Consider the following 24,478-nt stretch of genomic DNA (forward strand, 5'->3'; position numbering starts at 1 on the left):
GACAGCAGACGTTGGGGCTACCTTCCCTGAACCCCTGATCCCCACACCCTCAGTAAACATCTTGGGTGCTGGACCCGCGTCGCTCGCCCCGGCTCACCCCTCCACAGCCAGTCAGCAGAATTTCACGCCGTCTAGCCGCCCTCATAGCTAGTGGAATGTTAACTCCTAATGCGAGCGCGTGGTAGGCGGGCGGCTGGCCACCGGGCCAAGGTGTGCTTGGCAGTGAGTGTGACAGAGGCCTGGTGTGGGGGGCATGGGCACACACCGAGTTTTGCAACAATTTCCTGGCTGAGGCAAGGCGTCTTCCTCACAGATTAAAGAATGCGCCCCTAGTAAATCCAGAACCAATCGAGGCTGGTGAGTCGGAGCTTGCCCATGGTGCATTCTCCCCCCGCTGACCTGCGAGGACACGTGGGGTCACTTCCAGATCTGGAGCTCCGCAGGCAGGGGGGCTGGAACCGGGGCGCCAATGCAGGGGGTGGGGGGAGGAGCGGGCAGGGAGGGGACCCACGTGCGTGACCCTCACAGCTGACACCTAACTGGGGCTCCTTAGAGGGCACCACACTGGCTGCCCGGCCGCCGGCCAATGGGCCCAGGGACACTTGCGGGGATGCTGGCTGAGGCCGTGGGGAGCTGGGCAGCCCCCTCACAGCTGCAGGGGTGACCCCGGGACGGCCGCCACCGGCTCAGGAGCGTCCACGCCTCCGGCCTCCGCGCGGGATGTGAGCGCGGGTCCAGGAGGCGCCTCGGCGTCGGGGAGGCCGCGGCCCAGACGCAGACGCGCAAATCCAGAGGACACGGTGTCCAAGGAGCCGCACTGCGCGCCTCGCGGTGGCGCACGCAGCGGAAAGGCCAGGCGGAAGCTCGTGAGTCCTGGGCAGAATTGAGCTGTATTATAGACGGGGCGGTTCTGGGCTCGGGGGCGCATGTGGTTCCCTCGAGCAGGGTGTCCAGGCGGCGTCCTTTCCAGGCTCCGGGTTCAGGCTCGCAATCCTGGGAACAGAAGGGCCCTTGCGGGGGCGCGAGCAAGTAACAGATGCGTCCGATTTTCAGATTCCAAGGCAAAGGTGTCCTCCAGCCCTTGTACGGGACACTCGTGTGGCGATCGACGCCCAGGGCTCCTGCCTCTGCGCTGCCCTCGTGTTCTCACAAGGTCGTGTTCTCCCCGCGAGCGCAGCACCCGGGACACGCGTTTCGGCTGATTTAAGCTTGATAACGCTTGAATCGGTCATCCGTTTTGCAGGACACTGTCCCACGGAACGAGCCCCACCTGAAGAAGAACGTTTTGTGCGCAAAAGCAGAATATTGAATATCGAATTCTTTCACTTTAATAAACTTTTCCCCTTGTGTTACAGAGAAAGAAAGGAAAGAAAGAAAGAAAGAAAGAAAGAAAGAAAGAAAGAAAGAAAAGAAAAGAAAAGAAAAGAAAAATGAAAAGAAAAAGAAGAAAGAAAGAAAAAAGACAGGAAGAAAGAAAGAAAAGAAAAGAAAAATGAAAAGAAAAGAAAAAGAAGAAAGAAAAAAGAAAGGAAGAAGAAAGAAAAAGAAAGAAAGAAAGAAAGAAAGAAAGAGAAAGAAAGAAAGAAAAAGAAAGAAAGGGAAGGACTGGGGGTTGGGGGCGAGGGAAAGAAGTTATACCCAAGTCCTGCTGGTTTCTGGGAGGTAAGCTTGTGGGTTGTTTTCTCCACCTCCCTCACCCCGTGTGAGACAGCCATCACAGATTTTCTTTTTTTTTCTTATTTATTTATTTTTAATATGAAATTTATTGTCAAATTGGTTTCCATACATCACAGATTTTCCAATCAAGGAGGAGAAACATCTATTTTCCTGGGCACCGAAAGAGGAACTCTAAGTATAGACTCGAGGACTTTGGTGTTGAATGTTTCCCAGCAGTTCCCGGTTCAATCATCTCTCTTTTCCAATGCCCGTCACTATTTCTGAGTTTGTTCTTGACTAATTGAATTCCTGGGGGCCTCTCTACCTCTCTGACCTGCTGATTTAATTAGACCTTAAGAATTATTTCGTGGGGCGCCTGGGTGGCGCAGTCGGTTAAGCGTCCGACTTCAGCCAGGTCACGATCTCGCGGTCCGTGAGTTCGAGCCCCGCGTCAGGCTCTGGGCTGATGGCTCGGAGCCTGGAGCCTGTTTCCGATTCTGTGTCTCCCTCTCTCTCTGACCCTCCCCCGTTCATGCTCTGTCTCTCTCTGTCCCAAAAATAAATAAAAAACGTTGAAAAAAAAAAAAAAAAAGAATTATTTCGTGTGCATACTTTGGTGAAGGACTCTTTGGGGGTTATTATATTAATAACAAAAAAAAATGAGACTTTAAAAAATGTTTTAGGAAAGCTCAAGACAACGGTCTGCCACCCCCCCCCCAAATATTCTTATGGGGAGACGCAGAAAATAAAGATGGAAAATATGTCTCACAGTCTTTTAAAGCAAATAGCTGGGAATTTCCCCAAGATTGCCAGCGATGCGTGCTTACTTAACCATGACCATATGCCTTCTGGTTATTAGTGACAGCACAGTTTATCTTTTCTGGATATAAATAGAAGGAAAATATTTTATCTTTGATTAGATCTAGCCCTCTCCATTGCCAGTGGCATCTGAATTGACCTCTATTTAAATAACACGTTGTTACTTCTGATTAAATACAATGTATTAAATCCAAGCAGTTACCTCAGCTTTCTCAAGACGCAACAAATCCTTCACCTGTCGCCTCTTACCCACTGGTCATAAAATGGGGACCGATTTACCTGGCACCCACACTCAACCATTTTGTTCTGAATCGTCCCTGTGGAGCATCTGGAAATCCTGCCGAAGGAAGCAGTGCGTTGCAAAAGTGAACAGGAGAGCAGGAAACTGTCGTGTTGGTTCCATTTTGCACTGGCAAAAACCAAACCACACCAGCTAATCCATTTCTTCAGAAAGCAGCCAGGATCTCAGGGGAAATGAAACTCCTGGACCGTCTATACCTATAGGTTTCTTCTAATCCGCGTGGAAAGTGATAGCGCATTGGTATTTGCCAAGCACTTTCCCGAACGCCGCGAGATTAGTATGTTAGGTGTCAGCCTCGGAGCTTGGGGACCCCGAGTGAGGGGACCCAGGGCGGTTTTCAGCGTCGCGTCTCTCTCCCTGCACCTTGCCCAGCTTCCTAGACACGCTTTTGTCTACACAGGCATCCTACCTGTGAACCTACCACGTTTCCTCCTAGAATTTGAAGAAGCCTGGCTCGTGCCTGTAGTCGTGGCCGAGTGGTTAAGGCGATGGACTAGAAATCCATTGGGGTCTCCCCGCGCAGGTTCGAATCCTGCCGACTACGAGTGAGCTTTTGCTTCGCGAATCGCGAAGAGGCCGCCCTCACCGTTCTCCCCAGTCTGATCCCACCTGCAGGGGGTGCACGTTCCTGGCGCGGACGCGTCTCGGGCCTGGCGAAAACCCACCGCCTCCGCCCTCCCCAAGTGCCGCCCAGAAAAAACCGGAGTCGGCACGCTCGTTGCCGCAGAAAGTTCGCGGGAACAGGCCTGTGCCTGGCGACGTGCAAAAGCTAAGAGTGCTTTCGAATTTTCTCTCCCCCAAACTCTGCTCCAGGTAAGCTATTTCCCAAAGAGGCCATTGGGTGAAGGGTACTTAGTCTGCCACAAGAGGCTATTTTTATGATATTTTAAAAATTTATTGAAGGGTAAAATGGACTTTTTGAAAGCATATGCACACGTTTGTGTAATCAGCTACCGTAATCAGGATCCAGGAGGTTTTATCAATCCAGAAACTGCCTTGTGTTCCCCTTTCTAGACACCTCCCAGCCCCGCAGGCAACAGCCCATACCCACACAAGTTTTCTGCCCCTGTAGTTTGGCCTTTCTGAGAATGTGATAGAAATTGAACACGATTTTTATACGGGTGGAAATGCAAAATGGCAGTTTCTTATAAAATAAAACAGGAAAATGCTGTATGATTCGTCCACTGCACTCTCATTCCCGGAGAGATGGAAACTTGTGTTTGCACAAAAACCTATAGATGAAGGACCACAGGGGTCTTCTTTGCAACAGCTGAAAACTGAACACCACCAAAGTGTCCTTCAGCAGGTGCGTGACGACACAAAGTGTGTCGATCGGAACTCTAGGCAGGAAAGAGTGGAGGGCACTAGTGACGAATCAACAGTTTGGAAGCGGTTCAGGGGGGCACTAGGCTCAGGGAAAGAAGTAATCCTGATGGGTCGCCCAGTGCATGAGTCCAACTATGTGACTCTACCGAGTGACAAAATGTAGAGATTAGAACAGAGTAGCGGTTGCCAGAGGTTTCCGGATGGTGGGAACAGGGTGTGAGTGTGATTGGAAGGGGCGGGTGGAGATGATCCCAGCGATGTTCTGTGGTGTATCTGTTGCAGGAATGCGCACAGTATGTAACGTTTTGAGATTGGCTGCTTTCACCAGAGACAGGATTGCATACAAACACTGAGCCAATATTAGTCTCCTGCTTTTAATATGGTACTTTGATTATGTCACAAGTAACCCATCAAGGAAATGGGTGAAGGAACCATGGGGTACGTGGAACCTCTCTGTACTATATTTGCAACTTGCTATGTATCTGTAACCATTAAAAACAGAAGCTTTTTTAAGTGAAAAACATGAACAGGGACTGTATTTTATCAAACACTTTCTACACGTGTATTTTGATGACTGTATAATTATTCTTTTACTTATTAATATTATCAATGCAAAAGATTTACTTTTATAGACTGCGTTTTGAATGTTAAATCAGATTGCATTTCTGAAATAAATCACAAAATCAATACAAAATTGAAACTCTGTGAGGTAATACGTACACATCAACCCCGTACATATCAAATTATTCCACCTTGTGCCTTAAACTTACACAGCGTTAGATGTCAGTTAGATCTCAACGAGGCTGGAAAAAATTAAAAATACAATGGCCATATGACCCAGCGATTGTACTTCTGTGTATGCACCCAAAAGAATCGAAAGCATAGTCTCGAACAGATATTTGTGCACTCATTATTCACAACAGTCAAAAGGTAAAAACAGCTCAAGTGTCCATCAGTGGGCGAGTGCTTAAACAAAATGGGGTCTATGCATGTGATGGGGTATTATCCAGCCTGAGAAAGGAATGAAATTCTGATGCACTCGTCAACGCGGATGGAGCTTGGAGACACCGTGCTGAGCGAAATGTGCCACAAAAGGACAAAAACGGATTCCACTTCCATGAGATACCTCGAGTGAACGCATATAGACAGAAAGTGATGCGGTGGTTTCCAGGGCCCGGGCGGAGGGGGATATAGGGAAGTACTGACTAGTGGGTACAGAATTTCAGCTTGAGAAAAGGTGAATAAAGTTCAGGAGAGACGTGGGAAGGGCTGCAGGACAAGGTGAACGTGCGTGATGCTACTGAACTGTGCACTGAAAAATGGTAAAACGGTCAGTTTTTGTGTTGTGTGTATTTTATCACAAGAAAAATATCAAAAAAAAAAGAAAAAGAAAAAAGATTACCACTTTTGTTGGCTTTGTTGAGAGTCCCCATTTTGTACTTACTTTCTATTGCACTGTCTGCTCTTTGCTTCATTATTTCCTTCCCTGAAGCTTCTTTGGAAAGAAATTAGTGGTTGATTCCCAGTTTCATGTGCTGAATGCTTAGATCATTACCTTTAAGTGTTTATTTTATTTATATATATGTACACAAGGGGGTCCCTTTATATACACTTCTAGCCCCACAGTATGTGTTCAGATATGCACTGTTTTTATCATTTATTTCAAAATAGTTCCTAATTTCATTTGGGATCTATCCTTTGAACCATAGGTTATTTAGAAGCACATTTAGTATTTTGTAAACAAATACAATTTTTCATTTTCAGGTTTTGATTTCTGGTATAATTTTCTTGCCGTGAAATAATAGCATGTATCCAGCCCTGTTATGGTTTTGGAGCCTTGCTTTGTGGCCTGGTAAAATGTCAAATTTGAGATCATTTCATCTGTGTCTGAAAAAGTTTGAGTCCTGGAGTTGATGTGTGCCCCGTTCTCTCTATATTGTATGTTATATGAATAACAGTATTATGAATTATGGTTACTTTTTCCGTTTACGTTTTCTATTAGCTTTTCAGAGAGGTGTATTGTGTGAAAATACCCCACTATGATTGTGGTTGTATCGGTGTCTCTTTTTACTTCCGTCACTACCTGGAATTTTTTCTCCATTTGTCAATCTTCCAGAAGCAAGACCTCTGGATAAAGCATGGCTAATGAAATAGCTATGACTTGGAAATACAAGGCATTACCTCCAAGTGCAACAAGGAAAGCCTAGGGGGAAAAAAATGTGTTCCTACAAGCTTCAGCATATCTATTGAGACTTAGGAGACACTTTATTAGAGACACTTTTACATGTTTCCTTTGCCAAAAGAAATGAGGAAAATGTAATTCAGATATAAACTGTTCTCATGCGAAACTCAAGGTAAAGGTTGAACAGAAGCTGCGGGAGAGATTCTGATCTTCCTCTGCTTAGAAAGGAACCTGGTCCTATCCCCAGGGCCTGACCCAGATTTGTGTGACTCTGGTCTCCTAAATCAGCTTGGTCAGGAAGCCACATCCCATAACTACCCTGAGACGAGGGAGACAATCAGAACCAGTTTGACGAGCTTCTTAGCTTCAGGCCTGGGTGCACCTTGGGCTCCTAATTTGCAGTTTCGAGGTTAATCAATCATGCAGCCTGAACTTGCAGAGGCTGTTTCTCTAGGAGCTTTATGTTTGATTTTACTGGAGTGATTTCATTTCTTAAGAGTTACCGGTGGGCTCTATGAGATGCAGGAAAAACCTAGACGCGGGGGATTCTTAGTTTGGGGCACAGACTCGGGTAATTTTGTGAACTCGCTGGGTGGTCTGTGGTCTGCACTCGCGGGGTGCTGGTGTCCAGGTTCCTCTGTGTGTGACGGGCTGACACTTCCATTCCTTATGCCATGGGGTGCTTCACCCACAAAGGTTCTGGAAGTCTCCCTGGTAATTTCACAGTCCATTACAAAGAGACAGAAGAAATTGCCAGCTTCGTTTTCTTGTTTTCAGACATGCACGAAATGCCTCTCGATGGCCACGAGGCCCAGCGCCTTCTTTCTGACCGGTGTAAGCATCTCCCCTGAGCGGGCTCAGCACCTCTTTCCCTCATGACAGTGGGAGCTCCTGGGCTCGCTGGCTTTGCCCTTGTTGGGTTTTCCTGTTCACACCCCGGTGCGTGTACGTGCCTCTGAAAGTGAACAGCACGGAGGCTCGTTTGAGCCAAAATTCTAAGTCCGTTGTGGAACTTACTCTTTATTTTCCCTTTTCTGTTTTACCGTCTTGTGGCTGCCAAAGACAAACCGTTCTGCTTTTATAATCGGGACCCATGCGCTGAACTCTTATTGTGCACTTTTTCTATGGACGGTCAGTCTGCACAGTAGGTTATCAATTCTTGTGCAAACCAGTATTTTCCATTTTTGTTTGTATTTGAGCTTCCCATCTTGTCCGAGCCGTTGGACAAGCTACAAGCTTGTCAGCTGCCAGCTACAAGCGCTTCTCCACTTGATCCCCGGTTATGGAACATCCTTCCCAGCAGAGAGCCCCTGTCTTATTCACCTCTACGCCTCCAGCGCCTGACCTTCCAGAGTCCAATAAAACTGTTGAATGGTCTTGGGAAAAGGTGCTGATGACTTTTTTCTACAATAAGAACTTTAAAAAACGTATCTTTCTGTTTCAATCCTTTGATTTGGTCCTGTTCTAACTTCTTCTTTTCCCCGTTCTTCACTCCTGCTTTTCGGATATATACATATAGAGGCCCCGGACCAAGAAGTGACTCTCCAGGGGACGTGGGCTAACCCCCAAGCCCGAGAGGGAGGAGAGGTTTCGCTCTGCATTTTGCAAGCTTAGCTCTGCATTTCCTTTAAGATTATTTTCTGTGGCGGTGTTTCTGCACCTGCTCCTGTGAGCTGCAGGGTGACACCTTCCTCCCGCGCCGGAGGTGGCCGCAGACGTGTGGGTGAGCAGGACCCAGATTCCGGAACCGGGTCCTAGTTCGCTAAGGGCTTTGCGCGGAACTGGTGTTTGCACGGAGTTGGCGTTTTGCAAGCTCCTTGAGTTTGGTTGGTCTTGCATCGCAGACCATTGGAAGGAGAGGCGGGCCGCCCTTTCGACCTCGCTCGCCCCTGCTAGCAGGGGAGGCGAGTGCCGCCGCCGCCTCCGCGTGGCGAGTGCTGGGGGCGGGGGGTGTCCGGGGTGCGCGACACAGAGCCCCGGGTGCTGGCCTCGGACACAGTCCTGAGCGCGGACAGGTTTCACCCGGATAGTCACCGCGCCGCCGGGCCCAGGCCGCTTCTCTCCGATGAGAAGTCGTTCTGCGGCCTCGGGCGCGCGGGGCAGGCGGCCGGCACCCCCCGGGGTCTCGCGCCCCCCCCCCAGGGTCCCGCACCCCCGGGGTCCCGCCCGCACAAATTCCGCGCCCAGAAACCTGTTCTTTAGCCGAAGGGGAGCGCGGGGCCCGAGACAGGGTCTGTGCGGAGCAGCGGGAAAGAACGTCGTGGGTAGAGTTCGGCAGCCTTCGCGGGCACGCTCCTCTCCGGTCAGGCGGCGGGTGTAGACGGTGACTTGGCGGGTGTAGACGGTGACTTGCCGCGTGGCCCACGCGCTCCTTGCCGACGGCTGCAGGTGGCCGAGGTGCGCTCAAGCCCACCTGCTCCATTTTCTCGCCAACACGCTCCTCCCGCGGGTTTTCTCCCGTGAACGTGCCAGAAACGGACACCTGGGTTTGTCTTCCCGGAGGCAGGAGACGCGATGATCAACAATCTGCGAGGAGAAAACACCGCGGGGCCGGGAGGCGAGACGCCAAGCCTGTGCCCCGTGTGTGCGGGGACTAAGCGGGCCGCTTCTCGGGGACCGTCGCCGCGTGCAGTGACTGTGACGTCCGCCCAGCCCCGCTGCGGATCGGGTGCTCCCTCTTCCTCCCGAAGCCGGCAGGGTGAGGACCTCCGGGGGCTGGGATGGCGAGGGGCACTCTATGGCCGTCTAGGTGGCGGAACAAAAAATAAGACAAAAATGAAATCTCCTGGGGTTTGTTTTTAAGAGTGTCATGCGCGAGCGTGGACGAAGAATCGTGACTCATAAACTCGACTAAACGCTCAGTGGAGTCACTCAAACTCTTCATAGACGATTACGGGGACCCGTGTCCCGCGTGGGGTTCCATGGTGTAATGGTTAGCACTCTGGACTCTGAATCCAGCGATCCGAGTTCAAGTCTCGGTGGAACCTGCCGAGTCTTTTGGTCTCACTTTGTTTTTTTCCTGGAAAGTGCTGTTCACCTCAATGACCCCGACCAGTTTTGTCCTGGGTACCCCCTGTGAGTCCCTGCAAGTCCGCACACGCCTGCATCCGGGCCAGGACGAAGGAACAGAATTTCATTCTGGCTAAATGGGGTTTCCTTTTAAGGAGGGAAAGAACCATGAGACGGAAACACAGGAGGGAAACCGCAAAGCCCCTGTACTCTGCCGTGACCGGGAAACAACTCGAAATAAAAAGCAAGAATCGACTCACATAACATTTATTTTCTGTGCACATTAAAAAGAATGTTTGCACCTGTGAAATATTTCAAACAGGGGAAATAAATAATTCTAATGGTCCTCCTCCCCTCTCCCTATGGCCACTGAACCCAGTTTGTGTATACAACACACACACACACACACACACACACACACACACACACACGCAGAAACCAAAGGTGGAAAATCTGAAATTAGGGGACTCTAAGTAAGGGGTGCTTAAGACTCATTATCACATCGTAAAGGTATCTACAGATTCAACATATTTTGAGGTAAAACTTGAGGGGAAATCCATAGTAATAATCTCACTGGGCCTTCATCGGGCCATGGTGCCGCCCCCAGAACGCCACACTTCCCTCTTTCTCATCCAGGACGGCTAACTCCTGCTCTACAGCTATTTCTTTACTAATTACATTATTTGTACAAGTTTCCTTTTTTCATTTGCTCTTGTACTGTTGTGTATAGGCCTTCTTCTTTTTTTTTTTTTTTAACTTCTGGTTGGGCATCTGTGTTACATGCAGTGAGGTTGTTTTCATCCTGGATTGGAAATCTGCAGACGTTCCGCTACGGGCTGGAAGATCCCACGCCAGCAAATAGTCTCATCACGACACCAGGCGGGTAGGAGATTGTTAGGCAATGTTCTCCCCCTCACAACCAACACCCATCACTGACTCCAAATGTGCTCGCCCTGCAAATTCTGTCCCCGTAGCCGGGTCTCGTTCACGGCCTGCTTCTTCTCCCGTTGTCGCTTTGTGCAAACTGTTTATCCAAACGTTCATATCCAGATTCCCCTTCATAATAAATGAGTTCTGTGAAGTCTCTGCCACGAGTAAACACACACCCTCATTCAAAATTAGAGATCTTTGGTTTTCTCTCTCACGGTGTGTCACTGACTGTGGGATACGCACAATCTTGAGTGTTTTGCTAGGTCTGTGCTGGGGAAACACCAATTATGGCTTTACCGCAGCCCCTCACCCTTCAGAGTATGTGAGATCTACTCTTCATACACTCCATCACCCATGGATAGGGACTGCTCTTAGTGTGGTCCACACTGAAGTTTGCTTTATCCTTTCTTACCTTCCTAGGCACACAAATTTTCTTGTTCAGACAAAAATGCAAGAAGTGTCTCTACCCTGCAAAAGTAAAACTCTAAGTCTTTCCTGTAAATATTTTGCCATCAGAAAATGGTCCACATGAATCAAAATCAGAAAACTTAAAGAGGATACGATCAACAGATATTTCCTCTACACCAAAAACTGACAGCCGTGGTTGATTCAAACCTGTAGCCATACGGATTTGCCTGATTGTTATAGAAGAGGGGAGGAAAGATTGTGGAAACTCTTTTCCTTTCTGTTGTTTCTTATTAAGTGTGAGAAGACTCAGCCTAATTGAAGAAGAAGGGAGGCGTGCATAAAGTAGATGAATATATGTCCAGAGAAAGTAGAAATTCAGTTTACCACAGTTGATATCAACCAGTCATTATATATGTATATATATTTAAATATATATATATTTTTTTATTTTTGAGAGAGTTTAACACCGGGGGGGGGTGCAGAAGGAGAGGGAGAGAGAATCTCAAGCAGGCCTCCTGTCCATCTCAGAGCCTGTTCCAAGGCTCCATGCGCCTTGGGCTTGGTGGGGGGTAGGGGGACAATCACACAGTTATGAGATCAGGACCGGAGTCAAATCAAGAGCTAGTTGTTCAACCAACTGAGCCACCCGGGTGCCCCCATCAGTCATTATATACTGAGATTCATCCGTATAGCTATGTGTGGATCTATGCCTGTTAAATGCCGCCTAATCCTTTTGGTGGGAATACACTTTCTTAAATGACACAAAATACATCTCAGCTGATGTAAAATCCTGGACTTACATTATGCTTCCCTGAGGATCTTGTCGGCGTTCCCCCCACTGTCTCACACTGTTGGGTGTCATTCTGGGGAAGGCTGCTTCCAGGATGATTCTTGCCCTTAGCAATAAGGTGATCTTTTTAGTGACTCCCTAAATAATCATTTATCTTCAAAGCCATATAACTTTCAGTCACCTTCCCCCCCCCCCCCCCACGGCTCCATCCCCCACCGGGTCTTCTCACCCATAAATTCACTCCCATCTTTCTTCCGGACCTGAACTCATAAGCCTCTTAATCACTGTTTGTTTCTCCTAATCATTTGTGAAACCCGCCGTAACACTTTCATCCCCTGAACGTGCTAGAGGAGAAGGGAGTGGGGACAGAAGAATCTGCTTTGGGGTCTCTCTCTGCAGCAGCATGGAAGCATTAATTCTAAGGAATATGTCCATCGATCGGGGCTTTGCAGAGTTTAAAAGTCTCCCTCCCTCCAATATATGTGCCTTAATTCCAATTCCTCCCCATCTCTGGGGCCAAAATAGCTCTCGCCTTTCTCTCAAACCAGCCTTCGACTCTACATCCAAATCCTGTTGGTTGGAAAAGTCTGTCCCGGCATCAGGCTCTGGGGTTCAGGAGCGGAAAAGGTCTGCTGCGTGGGAAACTCTTGGCGCGCTGTGAAGAAACGCCCCCCTCAGATGTAGGCGAACCCCCCACGTACTGAGGGGGGATGCTTCCGGCATCAGGGAAAACACGAGCACTGAACACTCAACGGGCCGCAATATCCATCCCAGGCCAAATCCAGGGTCTTAGGTCACACCACTCTTGTGGTCTTATCGCCGGAGAGGACGAGTCCAGAACAGTGAGCCGACTCAGCGGTGGAGGCAGGCGCGGGTCTGAACCCCCCGCAGGGGCAGGGGCGGACGGACAGCTGCTGGGGGGTTGGGTGCGGGGCTCGCCCTCTGGCTTCCCAGTCCTGAGACCAGGATACAAACCTATTATGTCCGGTGGGATCTCTGAGGACCTGGTGTAAAGATCGACAAATAAGACGCGTCAAGTCCTTGGACCGCCGGGGTGCAGTAGGGGCCTGAAAAAGAGGACCTACTGTGATTTGGGGGCGCCAACAAATCTGCCCCTGAAGCCGCGAGCAACCTGAGCGTTTTAGGAGTGTCTCCTAAGGACCTTGTGAGCGCCCCGGCCCATCAACCCACCCGGAAGTCCGCGTCCATACCGCCTCACTGTGCGGCCCTGAGCAGTTTCTTCATCGATTAAGTGGAAGTAAAAATCTGATGGGGCTCCCGCTTAACTCCTGTCTTCTTGGCACAAAGTGATCGGTAGCGACCTACCAGAGTCACTGCTTTTCAGGGATCCTAACTTCCCACAGTGGGGGCTGGAGTCTGACGAAGTCGGGTGCCTCAGGCCAACTTGGCGAGTGGAGCCGAGCAGGGCGCCGCCCGCACTTGAGGAAGCAGCCCCCGCGGGTGGGGAACGGGGTGCGTTACCTTCATCTGCGGGTGTGGGTACGCGGGAGAATAATCCAGACTGTTCCTGGTAAAACCGTAGTCGGCAGGATTCGAACCTGCGCGGGGAGACCCCAATGGATTTCAAGTCCATCGCCTTAACCACTCGGCCACGACTACCTGCTCGCCTGGGGTGAACCGAGAGTGGATGCGTGCCGCGCCCCAAGGAGTGGGGCCGGGCGACAGCCGGGAAGATCCGCGGGCCTCGCCCTCCGGAACAAAGGAGCCCGTCCACCGTGCAGGGCAAACCGAGAACCCGCGGGCTCGTGGCGGGTCAGAAAAAGGCTCCGGCACAAACCACTCGAATGTCCGAGGCCCGCAGCACCGGAGCCGTCCCCCAGCGGCCGCCCTCCGCGGACACCGCGGTCACAGCGGTCACAGGGTGCTTGGGAGCCCAGGAGGGAGCCCAGGAGGGAGCCCAGGAGGGAACCCAGGAGGGAATCCAGGAAGGGGCACAGGACAGAGCCCAGGAGGGAGCCCAGGAGGGAATCCAGGAGGGGGCACAGGACAGAGCCCAGGAGGGAGCCCAGGAGGGAATCCAGGAAGGGGCACAGGACAGAGCCCAGGAGGGAGCCCAGGAGGGAATCCAGGAGGGGGCACAGGACAGAGCCCAGGAGGGAGCCCAGGAGGGAATCCAGGAGGGAACCCAGAAGGGAATCCAGGAGGGAGCCCAGGAAGGAATCCAGGAGGGAACCCAGGAGGGAGCCCAGGAGGGAGGACCTGATGCCCACTGAGCTTTGAGGAGCGCCGTCCTAGGGGAAATGAACTTAACAAAGAGCGTGTACTGCACACAAACCTTTTCATTTCCCGTTGTGATAGGTTTAAAAAGGTATTAAAAATGGATGAAATGTTTAAATATTTTTGCTTCATCTGCCTAACAGATCAATAAAGGCCGCTAAACAGAAATTTGGAAGGTTTCTGTAATCGTCCTGGGAAAACGTTTATGATATAACACGTATTCACTGACAAGAGCAGTGTGCAATTAACATGACCTCAGTGAGGCAACCTTTCGCCTGTGAAACACTGAGAGGAAGGGAGGGACGCTTCACGATGTTTCCGGTGCTGGCTTCCGGCTTGCGGAGTCAGGAGCGAACCTTCTGTTTGCTTCCTGCAGCGCGAAGTGATCCAGTCTTACAAGTGAATAGCAGAGCGACGCATTTTATTGATTTGTTGGTTATTTATTGATATTACCGGAGAGTTGACATTTGCCTCAAAGGGTTCTGGGATTCATTATCTGCCTCGTTGCCTGCAATGCACAATGAAAGTAATTACCTTGAACTTGTTTCTCAAAAAACCGGCGCCAGTCGGCGATTGGCAAAATTAACGAATTTTTAAAAGATGATTTTGAAAGAACAGTGAGATGGGGAACAGTTTTAGAAGCCTCTCACATTTGCATACATGTTCATGTTTTGAAGGTTTGAGGAACGGCTTTATTGGAGGCCTGTGCCAGGGTGATCTCCGCACACGGGTGCAGCCAGACAGTCTTTTAAATCAGATGGTTGTGGGTTTTCGGGGAGACGACCGCCGGATCTTCCACTATGTGCAGAACCCAACACTCGTCTTGAAAACGGTTGGTCGCTTGGAGTTGTCCAGCCTCGCCGGAAGCCGAGCTATCGAACCAGCCTGATGGCAGGGCCCGGGCGGTGGACGGATGGGGACTGCAGGGTTGCCCCCAAGTACAAGTACAAATGAAGCTTCTTGTGCTCCCGCTTTCATGTAATTTGGCCTTAGCGTTGGTCGGGGCAGCCCCCCTACCAATGAAAGTACCTGGGGATTTGTCGGTTGGGGAATTGCCCACACCAGGCCCCCCGGGAAAAGAACCATTGGGGAAAGAAATAAGATTCCGCAGGGAAATTGTGCAGCCCCACATCCAGCCCTTGCCACACCCTATAAAGACTCCTCTACCTAAAGGAAGGATGGGCCCATATATTTCCCAGCCAAGGAGGGGGCAAATGGGTTCGAAATCCCCACTATGGCAACAAAGAAACATATCTATGGATACAAATTACTCCAACCCCTAGGCCCGCTTGGCCCCCAGGAGGCTTCCAGATGATAACTGGACCTGGTGGGTTAAGGTACAGAATGGTTCATTAGTTCCTAGGTATACATTGTCCCTCTGGGAGCACATGAGGCGTGGGTTCCCAGGGCCCTCTTGGCTCCCTCCCGGCACCCCAGACCAAAGCGAATACCTTTGTTCCTTGTAGTGCAAATGGTTCAAAGAAACAATTAAAAAGTCCTATCCCTGTAAACGTTCCACTTGAGGTGTGGAGAGCTAGATGACCTTGAAAGGGCAGGAGGGAACGTTACAAGAAAATAACTATGTTGTTCCTTTATGGGTGATCACACAAAGGAACATTTTTAGAATTAGGTAATGCCTAGAAACATAGATAACACAGCTACAAGGAATTTGCTAAAAAATATAATGCCACGTTTGCCACAATAAAGCGGCCAGTCGAACCCACTGCTGTTGTCTGTGTCCATGTGTTATTTTCCCCGACGCCGTTCATCCTTCGGGAACCCCTGGACCTGCTGGGGCTGGACCTCGGCACAGCCTGTCGCTGTCCTCACGGAGCCGCGGCCCGATGCTACAGCCCGTGCGGGTTTGCTGCGCGTCTCCCGGGTCCCCTCGGCAGCTGGCCGCGCAGGGAGCTGGGCTCCCGGGAAGTGTCCTGCCCCAGCCCTTCCGGCAGGCCGCCCGAGGCAGGGGTCCTCCCGAGCTCACGACAAGGACGCGTGACCCCGCCCATTCGCCCCGCTGATGTCCAACGGGAAGAGACGGGGAACAGCAGATGCGCTTCCTGGTGGAAGATGCGAGCCCCTGACACCTGTCCCTGACGCCTGCCCCTGACGCCTGCGGGCCTCACGGCTACTTATGCTAATGAGGCCCACGGCTCCCGTGTAGTCGTGGCCGAGTGGTTAAGGCGATGGACTAGAAATCCATTGGGGTCTCCCCGCGCAGGTTCGAATCCTGCCGACTACGGCGCCTCGCCCCCCACCTGGGGGCTATCCTATTGTCGCCGCCTGAGCCGGGAAGGCAGCGACCCGGTCCTTTCTGGGGCGGCGGGAAGACTCCGCGCTTGCCCGGGCAGGAGGCGCGCGCGCCGTGTTTCCATGCACTTTTGCACAACTCACTCGGCCACAGTCCTGCAGGTGCGTCCCTGTCCCCGAGGAGGAGCCAGGCTTCGCGATGCTCCCGTGTCCGTCGCGGTCCCAGCCCCGCTCGGACGGCAGCGTGTCCGCCCGGGAGGTGGCCGCGGGGTCCGCAGGGGGCTTCTGCCCGAGCCGGGGAAGATGGCAGGTGCGGCGTCCCCCCGGGAGCCGGACCTGGAATTCACAGAGCCCTGAGCACAGAAGGGGTGCAACCACAGCCGGACCCGCAGCTTGTCCCGCTCCTCCCTTCCAGCGGCTCATCCTCCGGGGGCTGCGCCGCGGCTCGTGAACAGACACGGAAGGAGAAACGCGGGAGTTTGCCCCCTAGACTTCCGGTTAAAAGTCCGCCCCCTCCCGCCTCAACGGCGCGGCCGCTGCGGTGACGGAACGGCGCGTCCTTCCCGAGTCGGGAGACTTCACCCGGGCCCCGGGGAGCCGGGCTTCTCACCGAGACCGGGATCGGGCCGGTACGTGCGGGGAGGCGCGCGGGGAGGGGGTCCCGGAGTCAGGGGCCGCAGGGCGGGGGCGCCGCCGTCTGGGGCGCGCACGTCTCGGGTCCCACGCGTCCCGGCCCGGAAGGGAGGCGGACGCTGGGGTCACTTCTGCGAGCGGTTCCCGCCCGCGAACCCCCCGCCCGCCCGCGCCCCGGTCCTTTTCCGTCCGCTCCCGCCGCGCGGCCCCGTGTCCTCCCCCTGCCCGCAGTCTCCCCCTGCCCTTTCCCGTCCCACCCTCCCCCTGCCCACCCGCCCCCGCAGCACCTCCTCCCCCGGGAGCCGCGGCACCGCGTCCCGCCGCCCGCTCCCCCACGCGTACGGACTCCCGCTATCGCGGGGGCTTCTCCTACGGGCGCCCCCCGGAGCGTCACCTCCCCTCCCTCCGCCCTGAACCCCCACTCTCTCCGAGGGTCACCTCCGCTCCGCCGAGGGTCAGCCCCGCTCCTCCCAGGGTCAGCTCCCTTTCCCCCGAGGGTCCCCTCCGCGGCGTCCCAAGCCAAGGCCGCCAGCGCCTGGCGGCGCGGGAAGTAGGGGCGCGGCCGGGCTCACGAAAGGCCCCTATGACTCTTTAGGTTTGAGCCCGAGTCCAGCCGGCAGACCGGGAGTCGAGGTGCCAGAAAAATGAAAGGCTGGGAGGGTTTGCCGTTATTCCGTGAGCTTTGAGAAAGAGGTGCGAGGAAGAGAGAGCAGGGCAGCCGTGAGATCCTTCCCCGGGAGGGGCCTCCGCCCTGGGGGTGCTTGGGAAGCAGACCCCGCGCTCGCGGGCAGCAATAAGCGAGCTTAGCAGAGGATGGTTTCGATCCATCGACCTCTGGGTTATGGGCCCAGCACGCTCCCGCTGCGCCACTCTGCTCGCCTGGCGAGGCCACCGCTGGCTTTCCTACCCCGATTCCTACCTGCTTGACCCGCGTGCTGCTACGCTCCGTCCCCCACTCTCCCTCCCTCCCTCCGACTCTGCTCCCCGTTTCACTCCCTTCCCAGCCCAACAATCCACGCCACTCCCGACGTGTCCTCGCCGCGCAGACCCTCGGGGACCTCCAGTCCTCTCCCTGCGAGGTCGCCCGTCACCCGCCTGCGCTGGGAGTGATGATGGCGAGGATGTCAGCTCGGGCAAAGCCCCTTCCTTGGGATTCGCCCCTGGTCCTCCAGCCCATCACCTTTCTCCTCTTCCTTCTCGCCGCGCACTCGGATTTATCCGCTAACGTGGTCCCGGGCTCTGTTTTACCTTTCGTGACCCCTGCCCGCGCGTCCGCACAGGTCTCATTCGCTCGGCCGCTCTCCGTTATTGGAGACCCCAAAGTCACCCCCCCCCCCATTTCCAAGCCCCCATCGCGGGGTTCAGAGCCACCTGCACCCAGCTCTGGAAGCGCCCCCACCCTCACCCCCGCGCACCGCGCTCCGAGGTCAGACGTGGGGCTGCGCGACAGGTCCGTTTCTACCTGCGGGGTCTTGGCCCTCGGGCACCGACAGACGGATGACTTAGCCCAGAGGGCCCGAGCGACTCTGCAGGCTGCCAAGGCTGCAGGCGTTTGAAGAAACCCGACACGCCAGCTCCCGGGGCAGAGACGGGCGCTCTCCGAGGCGATTTTACCCAAACCGGGGCCGCGCTTCCCCCGATACAGGCGCGGTTTGTGGCACCTGCAAACCTCTGAAGGCGCCGACTGGTTTCCTCCTTCACCCCCTTCGCTTCCCTTCCGAATTCTGCAGGGTGCGCACCTTCTCGGGCACATTCTCGTCCTTTCTGCCCCGTTCCCTCTTGCCTGGCACAGAAGCGCAGACCCTGTGTGGACCGCCCGGGACAGAACGTTCCGTCACTTCTACGGCTGACCCCCGCCAGCAGGAACGGGACACGGCCCCCTCCTGCCGGAAGAGGGTCACGCGGCCTCTGCACCTGTGCGTCGGTCACTTGGACTCCCGAATGCTCTCCCGGGAAATTGCAAGGGTCGAACCAAGACTTCCAAAAAAGATCGTGGAAACGCGGAGACGGCCCCAGCACCGGGGATTTGGCCCGCGCTCCTCAATTCTGTCAAGTGAAGCCAGACTCCGGGCGCCTGTCCTTAGCTGGACTGGCCGCCCGTTTTTTGGCTTTGATTCAAAGTGCTAATTTCGAAGCCTGTGACACTATTTCTGGACTGCACTAGAAGGGCTGAAACTTACATTTTTATGTCTAGAGGGAGCCCAGTTTTTCACCCTCAGGATTGACAGTGCGAGTCAAGAGGCTCCAGTTGTCGATCTCTGGTCTGCTCCGCGGCCCCCACTCCAGCAGCTTCGTCTTTAGATGTCCCCACCCACCCATCACTTCTGGCAGTGTCTTAGACTCGAGGATCCTCTGTCTTGGTCTTTCTTCAACTTTTCAGGTGGAAAACTTAGCTGCAGGGAGGATCAGGCTCTAGCGGATTGCTTGTTTCGTATGTAACACGGGAGATGGAAATTCCTGCAGCTAAATGAGAACTAGACTTAGATCCAGCAAGATCACTCACCGGGATGAAGCAATTGTCTTCGACTTTGACTCTCTCCCAGTGAGGTGAAAGAACATAGTGAAATGTACGTTCGAAGCCAAAGTTTCTGACTCTTTGACATAATGGGTCCAATAGATGACCCTTTGCTCTCATGACAAATGGGCACGTTGTGCTTTGTCCCTGGGTTGACGAGACTCGGTTTGATTTAATCTCCAGCTTCCTGCTTTATCAGCCTCTGAGGGCAACCAGGGAGTTACCCTCCAAACCAGGACAAACCCTGATGGAAGGTTCAGACGGACTCTGGATCAAGCTCTGTGAGGAATGATGGACAACGCGAAGACATTCGCTGTGAAATCATGTGCAATACAAAGATAAGGGGCACTAAGGAATCTACTCCTGAAATCGTTGTTGCACTATATGCTAACTAATTTGGATGTAAATTTAAAAAAAGAAATAAAAAAATAAAATTACAAAAATTACATTATCCACAAAAAAAACAAACAAACATTTTGAGGGAAATACAGACCGAAGAAGGTTAAACATGTAGCCTACGCTAATAAAACAGCAGAGCCAGAAGCTTCTGGTTTCTTTACATTCTAGACCTACCTGGCAACTACACCTCTAATAAAAAGCTCTTTTGTAATGATACAAAAAAAAAGAAGATTTCAAAACTGTAAATGTAATAGTTTTTGATTCTTTAAGCTGTGGAACGCATATATAATGGAATATTCTGCAGGTGATCGTGTGAATGAGGCAAGTTCGTTTGTACTGATGTGAATTACACATGCATAATATATGTAAATCTATGTATTTACTCCATGTAACTGCAGACTCACTGAGTTGTAAGTAATGCTAGAGAGAGAACACGTTACCCGAGTTTCCCCCCATGGTGACATCCGGGCTCATCACATCACCAGCAGGATATCGACATTGATACAGCCCTCCAAGTCTTATTCTCATCTCCCCAGTTGTACTCACTTTTGTGTGAGTACGTTCACCTCTATGCAGTTTATCCCGGGCAGATTCACGTAGCCAGCACCCCAAGCCCTTGTGGCTTCCTGGCAGTGAGACTCCGCCCCCCCATCTTCTCCCAGCACTTCCCTCCCTAAGGCCAGAAAACCAGAAGCTGTTTCTTCATCTAAGTGAGTCTTTCCCAGAATGTTGTAGAAGTGGAATCACACAAAATATAACTTTTTGAGATTGGCTTCTTTTCCACACAAGTCCCTGGAAATTCATCCAAGTGGCCACATGTGTCTGTAATCTCTTCCTTTGTACCGGAAGCATATTTCACAGTGTGGATACATCATTAGCTGTTCAGACATTCACCTACCTGTGTTTCCAGTTTGGGGCTAGTCTGGGTAAAGATGCTGTAAAAAAAAAAAAAAAAAAAAAAAAAAAAACTGCATACAGATCTTTGTAGGAACATAAGTTCCTATTTCTCTGGAATAAATACCCGAGAGTGTGATTACTGGATTATCTGAAAATTTCATGTTTACTTTTCTAAGAAACTACCAAACCATTTTCCTGAGTCACTTTACCATTTTACGTTCCCACCATCAGTGTAGGAGTGATTTAGTTTCCCCACATCCTCGCCAGAATCGAGTGTTGTCATTATTTTTGGTTTAGCCATTCTGACAGGTGGAGGGTGATACCTTATTGTGGTTTTAATTTGTATTTCCCTGACAGCTAAGGAAGTTGAACATTTTGTTCCTGTACTTAATCTGCCATCCGTTTATTATCATAGGTGTAATGTCTCTCATGTCTTTTATCCACTTTCTAACTAAAGTGTTGGTTTTCTTTCCTGGTCTGTCCAGTTTCGAGAATTCTGTGTAGATGTTCTAGATACTGTCCTTTACCAGATATGTGGGTTATAAATATTTCTCCCAATTTGTAGCTGGTTTTTTCAACTGCTTCATAGCGTCTTTCTGCAGAGTAAAAGTTGTTAATTTTGAAGAGGTCTGATTTATCTCTTTTCCTTTTGAGGATTGAGCTTTTGGTACCAAATGGAAGGACTCTGCCTGACCCTAGATCCTGAAAAATCTGCTATGTTGTTTTCTAAAAGTTTTAGAACTTTACATTTCAGTCTGTGATTCATTTTAAGTTAATTTTTGTGTACAGAATGAGATTTAGGTCGATGTGGGTTTTGGTTTTTGTTTTTGTTGGGGTTTTTGGCCTACGGATGCCAGCTACTCGAGGACCAAGTATTGAAGGCTCCCTCTTCTGTTGAATTTTTTCCCCTACGCTACTGTTCAGAAATCAGTTGGGCATATTTCCATGGGTCAGTATGTATTGTTAAGGGAAAGAAATAACCAAGATGAACACTCTGTACGAATTTGCAACCCTTCACTTAAGAGTATAGAGTGGACTGAACATTATACACACATGTAACTCTGGAAAGTCATACAAAAACTCATTCCACTGGGGAGGCAAATCGAAGAGCTCAAGCAATTAGATGGAAAACACTTTTTTTCACTGCGTGTATCCCAATATCATTGGAGATTCATATCGTGATTATTATTTTTAAAATATTTTAAATATTGAAATTCTTTTTTTTATTAAAAATTTTTTATGTTTTTTTGAGACAGAGACAGAGCATGAATGGGGGAGGGGCAGAAAGAGAGGGAGACACAGAATCCAAAGCAGGCTCCAGGCTCTGAGCTGTCAGCACAGAGCCCGACGTGGGGCTTGAACCCATGGACCGCGAGATCACGCCCTGAGCTGAGAAGTCGGTCATTCAACCAACTGAGCCACCCAGGCGCCCCAATATTGGAATTCTTAATATGCAAAGAAAACATACTTTCTGTCCGTTGATAACAGCTTTGTTCTAGACTTTATTTTCCAGTGACATGGAAGCAAATGATTTTACCGTCTTCGGATAGCATTTACTTCTGGCGCTTCTTTCCTTACCCCTTACCCAGGCTGGGGTTGTGGCAAGCCAGCCTGAAACTCCAGATCAGCCTGCACAGACGCATGAAAACATGAGTGTATTGGGGGATATTAGCGATACAGCTGGTCTGCAAAAATTGCCGAACGGTAACGATTCCATGGAGAAGCAAGCACTCCCACTAGCTTTTCATCTTTCTGAAAGAGTGACCTTCAAGCAGGAACCACCAAGGTATCCCTGAAATTTGGACTCTTCTGGGAGAAAAGAAAGCATTAGGACTCAGGTCAAACCTACTGGATAATACAGTAATTAGGATTTCTTTTTTTCTGGCCAGATTGAGAGGCTCCATCACAGGCCCGTTAATCCCAAGAACAAAACAGGGGGGTTTTAGTGAATGGGGATGCATTGTTTACAGTTTGGGTTCGGTTCCTGTTTCTCTTGAACTTGCAGCTGTGTAGGGTTTCAAAGTAACCTACAAGATGTCAAAATGTTCCGGAGGGAGTCGCTCCGTAGTCTCCGTAGTCGGCAGGATTCGAACCTGCGCGGGGAAACCCCAATGGATTTCTAGTCCATCGCCTTAACCACTCGGCCACGACTACACGACAGAGCTGTCCCTTGTTAAAGTAAATAGCCGTGCTGAAGCTTGGTTCTGTTGGTGAAGGTCACGTTGCGTACCAGAAAGTGCACGTGTAGTCAAATCCTTCCCATTCCTTAATGTCATGTGAATGACTACCATACTGCGGCACCATATTGGCAAGTAAGACTTTCTCCTCAGAACTGAAGGGACTCCTTGTTCTGATGAGTTGTTGGAACGAGTCAGCCTTTGGGGAAGCTGGACGGGCTACGTCCCACAACTGCAACGGCCTTCAACATTCACGGCAGAATTGTATGTGATAGCTACGATGTTTAAAAACCAGAAAAGGTGAAAAGGTGGTGCACGTGCATATATTTTCCCTCTGGAAGGTTCCACCAGACCTGGCTTCTGCTTGCTGCTGTGCGTAGAAATTGAAGAGCTGAACTCGTGGGTTGCAGAGAGCTTTTAGTTTTCACTACGTGTGCTTCAAAATAACGTGAGTTTTGCCATCGTTATTATTTATGTACACGTTTTCCTGTATCTTGTTTATATACCTAGAATTGCTGGGTCATATGGTCGGTCGATGCTTAATCTTTTGAAGAGCAGCCAGACTGTTTTCCCACATGAATGCACCATTTCCATCCTCCCCTGTGTGTGATGGTCCAGATTTCTCCATATCCTCCCCAACACTTGTTATTACATGGCCTTTTCATTAAAGCTATCCTGATAGGTGTGAAATAGTATGTCACTGGGGTTTTGATTTGCATTTCCCAAATGACTAACGACAGCCAACATTTTCCCGTGTGCTTAATGGCCATCTGTATATCTTTCTTAGGGAAAAGTCTATTTGTGTACTTTGCTCATTTTTTCACGAACTATTTGTCTTTCCCTGGAGTTGTAAAGGTCTGTATACATTCTAGATGCAAGTCCCTTATCTGGTATATGATTTGCAAATCTTTTCCTCTAGCTTTTTGGTTGCATTTTTTATAGCGTCCTTTGAAGCACGATTGCTTTTGATGTTAACGAAGTCTACTTTATCTATTTTTTGTTGCTTGAGCCGTGGTGTCATACCTAACAATCCATTGCCAAATCTGAGGCCTTGAAGATTTCCCCAGTGTTTCCTTTTCAAAGGTTGATAATATTAGAGCTTGTATTATGTCTTTAATCCATTTTGAGTTAATGTGTGTAAACTGTGTGAGGTAAGGACACAGCTTCATTCTTTGGCAGGTGGTCATCTAGGTCTCAGAGCCACCGTTTGTTGAAAAGACCATTCCCACCCCCACCCCCACCCCCCACCAATGGCCTTGGCACTTTTTAATAAAAAACCAGATGACTGTAGACATATGGCTTTATTTCTGGACTCTCAATTCTATCCCATTGATTTCACTGTCCTGATCATCATTGCCTTGCAGTTAGTCTTAAAGTTGGGAAGTGAGTCCTCCTACTTTTTCTTCTTTTTCAAGATTGTTCTGGATATTCTAGGTCCCTTGAAATCCCATGTGAATTTTAGAATCAGCTCATCAATTTCTACAAAGAAGTCAGCTAGCATTCTGGGAGGGAGGATCAATTTGGGGGACACTTGCTATCATAACATTGTTAAGACGCAATCCATAAGCGTATCTATCTTCATTTATTTCAGTTATGTGTTGTAGTCTTCAGAGTGTAAGTTTTGCACTTCTTTTGTTGAACTTGTTCCTGAATAGTTTTTCTTTTTTCAGGCATTTTACGTAGAGGCATTTACTTTGCCCTTTTTCCCTTCCTTATGAAACATGACGAAGCTGTCTGAAGCCTCCCAGATATAATATTAAGTGCTTAGTATAGCTTACGCAGACAAAACAAACAAACAAAAAACATCAAAAACAGAAAAGCAAACTGTGAAACACAGTGTATCTTTGATAAAACTCCATTTCTGAATGAATTTGATCTTATTGACTGGGGTGTAGTTAACACAAAGTGAAGGCGAAGGACGTGTCCCTGCTCTTGTGACTTGTGTCCA

At 50.4% G+C, this 24,478-nt stretch overlaps 6 non-coding genes across 6 annotated transcripts; 3 read left to right on the forward strand and 3 right to left on the reverse strand.

Moving 5' to 3' along the window:
* Positions 1 to 3,238: 3,238 nt before the first annotated feature.
* On the forward strand, positions 3,239 to 3,320 carry TRNAS-AGA (transfer RNA serine (anticodon AGA)). Its single transcript has one exon. It is a non-coding gene; the product is annotated as a tRNA-Ser (tRNA).
* A 5,879-nt stretch (positions 3,321 to 9,199) lies between these two features.
* TRNAQ-CUG (transfer RNA glutamine (anticodon CUG)) lies at positions 9,200 to 9,271 on the forward strand. The gene has a single exon. It is a non-coding gene; the product is annotated as a tRNA-Gln (tRNA).
* Positions 9,272 to 12,959: 3,688 nt separating this feature from the next.
* Positions 12,960 to 13,041, reverse strand: TRNAS-UGA (transfer RNA serine (anticodon UGA)). The gene has a single exon. It is a non-coding gene; the product is annotated as a tRNA-Ser (tRNA).
* Positions 13,042 to 15,819: 2,778 nt separating this feature from the next.
* TRNAS-AGA (transfer RNA serine (anticodon AGA)) lies at positions 15,820 to 15,901 on the forward strand. The gene has a single exon. It is a non-coding gene; the product is annotated as a tRNA-Ser (tRNA).
* A 1,445-nt stretch (positions 15,902 to 17,346) lies between these two features.
* Positions 17,347 to 17,418, reverse strand: TRNAM-CAU (transfer RNA methionine (anticodon CAU)). Its single transcript has one exon. It is a non-coding gene; the product is annotated as a tRNA-Met (tRNA).
* A 5,007-nt stretch (positions 17,419 to 22,425) lies between these two features.
* TRNAS-AGA (transfer RNA serine (anticodon AGA)) lies at positions 22,426 to 22,507 on the reverse strand. The gene has a single exon. It is a non-coding gene; the product is annotated as a tRNA-Ser (tRNA).
* Between the last annotated feature and the right edge of the window lie 1,971 nt (positions 22,508 to 24,478).

The sequence above is a fragment of the Panthera onca genome, chromosome B2 (genome assembly GCF_046562875.1).
Source record: "Panthera onca isolate mPanOnc1 chromosome B2, mPanOnc1 haplotype 2, whole genome shotgun sequence".
Taxonomy (NCBI): Eukaryota; Metazoa; Chordata; class Mammalia; order Carnivora; family Felidae; genus Panthera; species Panthera onca.